The following is a 6507-nucleotide window of genomic DNA, read 5'->3' as shown; positions in this document are numbered from 1 at the left end:
GGTGTTGGATATACAGTAAATATGCAAAATCTAAAATACATTGTAGTTGGTTACAAAATTAACAGCAAAAGTTACACAGAGGTCAATATTTTACTTATTATAATTGGATACACCATTTATAAAGTATATCATATTAGCGATCAGAAACAGAAAGGAATTAATTTGTTATCCCAATTTAAGTATGAATTAAAAACGTTACATACCAATTATAAGAATAATAGGAAAAGTGCAATCAATTATTTCATCGAAAACTTATGAATTTATATATATTGTATATAGACAGAGTGATAGATGTATGCCATGACATGAATTAAAAATGCTACATACAAAATATTAGAAGAAGAGGAAAAGTACAATCAAGTATTTCATGGAAAAAATATGAACTTACATATAATGTATATGGTATAAATGAATGAATAATTGGATATGTGAATGGATAGATTTATAGATGAATGGAATGAAAGATGAAGATGAACAAATGGACAAAGTAATGAGTAAATGTAACATGTACTTGAAATTATGAATGAATAAAAAAAAAGACAACAAGCATTATGATGAACATTTCAATCAAGACAGCTCATTACAATGACCAACACAGTGTTTTTTTAAATGGATAACTTTTTATAATCTATCTAAATACTAAATATAATGCAATTTCCCTTTTCTGTTAAAAAATAGTCTATTCTACTTACAGCCCCTTGTCTGTTTCGTCTCCACGTATATTGTATTCTATCTGTGCTCTTATGGCTCCAAATATCTAATAAGTGTGCTGTTTGTATCAATTGTTGAAGTCCATATGTTAATTTATTATGTCTAATCCTTCCTATTGTTTTTCTGTCTCTTTGATTAAGTACCTCATTAAAATCACCCCCAATAATTGTTACTCCTATACTCTTTTTCTTTATTTTTTTTGTTATTAATTTAGAAAAAGCATTCCTTTCATTTTCAATATTTGGTGCATAGATATTTACTAAAGTAAACATTTTATCACCAATTTTCAAATTCATTAAAATATATCGACCATTATCAGAAATACTGTGGTTAATAACTTCAGCATTAAGTTATTTTTTTATAAGTATTGATACTCCTTTACTGTTTCGTTCCCCATAATTATGGAAACAATGTAATACTTCATTTACCTCATTATCTATTACATCACATAATTAATTAGTGAAGTGTGTTTCTTGTATCATTAATATGTCAGTTTGTTGTTGTTTTAACCATTCGTATGTTCTCAGTCTCTTTCCTTTGTCTCTTAGCCCTTGTACATCAAGGGAGAGAATATGTATATATTTCTTTATCGTGTATTACCATCACTCTCTCCTGTGCCTTTCTTTGATTTTTTTGCGTCATTCAATTCTGTTGCTGAAGGCGGTCTTTTTTTTGACAGGCTTCTCGTTTTGTCTTGCCCCGTTGTTTTAAAACCTTCCTTTGCTGAAACTGAAAATTGTTTGATTGAGTTTGTCTGTCCATTTCTATCTTTCCTTGATGTTCTATTCTGTTGATTTTTCTCTGTTACAGTATTGCCAGTCTCCGCCTTTTTTTCGTTGTCTCGTTGTTGATTGTCAGTTTCGTTGTTTGTCGCTGTCTCTGTGAATATCTCTGCCTCTGTCTCTGATTTCAACTCCGCCTCTGACTCAGACTCTGTCTCTGACTCAGACCCTGTCTCTGACTAATTCATGTCCTTGGAACAATATTGTCGTTTATGTCCTCGTTCCTTACAGATGAAACATGTCCAGTCATTTTACAATCTATCGTGCTATGTCCAGTCTCTAGACATTTGTTACATTTTTGTTCTGGGTTTTTTTTCTGTCTGTCTATACTAACGACCTAGTTTGACGAAGATATACGTGCCTCGGCGAGCAAGAATCAGTGAGAATAGGTTATTGTATTATGAGCTTGAAGCCGTCAATAAAAACACTGTGTACAGTTAATGTCGACTGAAATATTCGGTTGTTTTGTTTGTCTTAGTTATGTAAACTGAATCAAACCATTGACAACTTACAAGAAGAATGTCTCACCTGTTGGTTGTCTCACAAATTCCTCATAAGATGCAAATAAATATTATTGAACAAAAATAGTTGAGCATCATGTTTGGACATTTGGACGCTACACAGGTACAGTGTACCACTAGCCAAATTTCAGTTTCTCTCTGGCTTTGGTGGATAACGTTGTCTAAGGTTTTGCTAGCTATGATTTGCTATGAATGGCGTTACACATTTTGTTTTATATAACTCATATCAGTATCTATAATGTTAACAAAATTTGCCGCCCCAACCACCACCCCATCCCAACAAATTAATAAGGCTTTATATTAGAATTGTAAGCGATACCGAGAGTATCTGCTTGTGATTAGAAGACAAATACATGAACTAAATAGAGAGAATGACTCACCGGTTCTATGTGTAGTTCAACTGAACATTACCTCAACTCTTTTGAAAATATGTCTTCGCATTCAAAGGCTTCCGCCCTCGATTTTATACTGAGCGGGTAACCCTTGGATTTCGAAATTGCAGGAAATAGAGAACATCATATATTATTGCGTACAACAGATTGTACACACACTATAATTCGTTGTCATACACTAAAGGTATTATATTCCACATCTGCAAGTTTCTACAATATACCATAATATCGGCCGGTATAGCAACATGCGCAATAACTGCTGAATTACATGTAATTATATAAAGTGATAGCTTTCCATAGAGATATAGTATGTGAGTATAGGTGATCGTAATAGTTTTATATGATCGTTTGAATATGAAGTAATTCAATGTACTTTTCCATGACGTTTCCGGAGTAAACGTAATGGGGTCTACGCATAAATTGTTGACGTCATAGTACAATGACGTCATGATAGGACATTTCAAAACCACGCTGAAATCTTGGCCTGACAGAAAATCAGGGCTTTCACTGTGTTAGCGAAAGGGTTAAAGCAATTTATACAGCAGTCGGAACCAACTGGAATGGTCTGGCAGGGTATTTGTTGTTATTTTCAGCGTAATAATATTTCTAAATATCAGAATCGTAGAATCTGTTATGGTCTGTGATCCTACATGACAATTTCTGTCTCACTGTAAGCAACACAGTAAAGAATTCTCTGTAACATTCATGTGGTAGCCTCTCCTTGATTACGTTTTCCATATAAGTGTAGCGGGCGCCTCTGTTGTTTACCGGCTAGCTTAGTTGGTTCATTGTTCGAATCCTGCTCCGACACGTTGCATTAGTACACTGTTGTTGATTATTTTTCCGTACGATATGATTTTCTTATCGAAATAAAGATATTTCTTCGGACAAATGGCATTGTCAATATCCGTATGGGCTCATCATGTTCTTCAAAATAAAAATAATAGATAAATAAAGACAGAATAAAACGTTGGAAGCACACTAGTGGGCATGTACTAGTGTAAATTATTAACTTTAGTGAAACTGTTTGTCAAAAATTCGGTTTTTGATGTTTGCTCCTTTTTTGTCTGAAAATTTGTTTGTATGGAAGTATAACGTCATCACAACAACCTGTGTCATGATGGGTCGTGAGAGAGACATCGCCGAAAGATTAAAGGAGACGAGATGTGAGATGAATGATGATCCCAAGAGTACCAATGGAGCAGTAGAAGAAACAGCGGAGAAACGCCCGATTATGCAGGTGTTCGACGTCAGTTTCCTTTAACCCTTAGAATGTCACAGGGCCGATTTGGGCCGATCTAAACTTTACGTTGACTGCCACAAGGCCGATCTGGGCCGATCGGCTTTTAACGAACTTTTAGGTCACGCGCGGCATTGTCTTTGACGTCATCAAAACATGTGTGCTCGGCGCACTAACGTGAGACGTTCTTGGAACTGCTTGTTCTGTGAGGCAATATATGCTAATATTTTAAACATTGTAAAAACCTATATCGGTAACGCAAACGCACATATTATATACCAATGGAAAGCTGATAACCTGATCTGGAAGCTCATATATATTATGACAGACTTTCCCTGTTCTTTAAACAATTCATTCAGAGAAGAACGGAAAAAAATAAAATAACGTCACCATTGTTTCTGAACATTTTAATGCAGCCTCCAGACGAATATAAGCAACCTTAGCAAACATGTATCATAACAAACTGTATATACTCTGAGTACTGTTTCCTACTTTCCTGATACAGATTGGAGGAATTTCTGATTTATGGATATTTTTATGTTTTTTTTCTTCTGAACTTTCTGTAGGATTTTTTTTAGAAAACAGCTGCAAGTGGTGTATTTCAACTATTGATTTCTGTGACTTAGGAAAAAGGAAACGACTAGTACATGTAGGTCTACCGCGGAACAGGCTAGCGCCACAACGCATTGTTGATATATCTTGTGCTTAATCCCGTGTACAAATCATTTAACAATAAACTAAGCTTTGTTTTATGCAATGTAACTCTCTATGTACCAAATAATAGGCAAAGAAAAAATAATCGTAGACTGAGACACAGATGAAAACAAGTTTTCATAAAACATGGGTGTTGATGAAGTGACGGGAATACCTATAAATATTAATTACCGCGATGTATCGTATGTGTTAAGGACGTGCACCTTCAGTCAAAAAATCCTGTATTAAACTTTGTTTTCTTATATATGCATTTTTAAATAAGGGAGTTTAATTACATATGTACATTCTCTAGTGTTTTGTATGAAGTGGGACAGAAAACATTAAAATTCGTTTACACTACAAGTAACGAGGGCGCGTTCGATTCATGAACATGTTGAATGAGTTAAATATCCCAATGGAGTTTTATGGAATTGAATCAAGAGTGCTACTGGATATCTATCTAATATATCTTTGTGCAGTATCAACTCTTGTCAAGACACATGTATCGGTATTGTATAGAGTACGAAGCGTTCTGTAAACTAAAAGTTGCTTCAAAACTTAACTAATCAGCGACCTTGTTTGATGATGTACTACCTCGACGAGAATTTATGCCCAGCAAATAAAGGTTAGTATTTTTTGAACTGGAATATATCAATATTAATTAATTTGCAAAAGAAAGCAATTATGAGGCAAAATGTTTACTCAAATATTTTCTTCCTGCAGTATAATGTAATAGTCATCATAACGCAGAGTAAAATATCCGGAACATGTACTTTTTTGTTATGCTAACCGAATCAAACCATTGGTTACTTGCAAGAATATCTCACCTGTTGGTTTGTCTCACGAATTCCTTCATCAGGTTTACAGTAAAAAAATATAAAAAAATAGTCAACTGGTTCGGCATCACGTTGGGGCATTTGATGAAGTTGAGGTGCCACTGGCGGAACGTAATTTTTCTCGGGCTCTGGAGGAAACACCGTTATCCAAGGTCTGTTGGCCATATTTTTGGTAGGAATGACGTCGTGAACTTTTTGTTGACGTCATATCATCATCTTTTACGTCAGCAAAACTTGTCCTTCCCCGACCCCAGATTTAATTAGGCTGATCATTTTGTTTTGTTTTAGAATTCGGTTTGCGACAGTATCTTACAGTGTTATAGTAGACGAATACCAGTACGATATAACAAAGATGGTTCAATGGTGGCGTGCCGGTATGCGCACTTTAGTCGAAAATTATAATAATTGAACAATGACGTAACTCTTTAGAAAGTAGAGCTCTACATATTCGAAATCCAAGGTCCTGAACTAGTGTCGAGAGTGTAACCCTTGGATTGAGAAAATGTACAAAATAGAGAGTATGTTCTAGCATTACCTACAAACATGTTGATGTACACAAAAGTCGCATTCGTCGTTATATAGTGACGGTAAAACCTACAGGTTTCTAAATTATACTAAATTTCTGGCTTGTTAAACAATTTAAGAACGATGTACTGGTAAACATTTAACAATATAAAGTAATAAAAAATGATTTCAGCTTTCCATAGAGGTATGGCATGTGGTTCTGGGTGACCAGAATAGTTTAATATGATCTTTCGTTAAAGATCTAAGTCAACATAGATTCTATGTTTTTCAGTACGCTTGACGTCCTGATAAAACGTAATTGGGTCTACGCATATATTGTTATATAGTATAACGACGTCTTAATAGGAAAATTGAAAGCCACGGTAAAATCTTGGCCTGACAGGAAATCAGGGTTTCACTGTGGCAGCGAAAGGGTTAACGATAGCATGCAATACGACACAGCCGGCTTACACTTTCCCGAACATATACATATATATACACACACAAAAGACAAGAGTTTCTTTGACTTCCTTAGTGCTTTCTCCTCTTTAGAGGTTCATCAGGGGAATTGTTTATTCATGTTGATAGGACAACAACACAACACAGAAAGTGATGACGTCATGATTCATTATGACGTCACAATACAACCTACCAAGATTGAGGCCAAAATTAACAATGCACTTTTACGTCAACATTTGAGAACAAAAGATGGTGTTACAGAAATAGATACATGTGTGTATAGTTACAGGCATGAGTATAGCAACAGACTTTTGCACATACGTTTTCTTTACTTATTCATGCAACGATCTGTGCTTTTAGAACAGTTTA

This window comes from Mizuhopecten yessoensis, unplaced genomic scaffold (genome assembly GCF_002113885.1).
Source record: "Mizuhopecten yessoensis strain PY_sf001 unplaced genomic scaffold, ASM211388v2 scaffold9023, whole genome shotgun sequence".
Classification (NCBI taxonomy): domain Eukaryota; kingdom Metazoa; phylum Mollusca; class Bivalvia; order Pectinida; family Pectinidae; genus Mizuhopecten; species Mizuhopecten yessoensis.
This window is presented reverse-complemented; position numbering follows the sequence as displayed.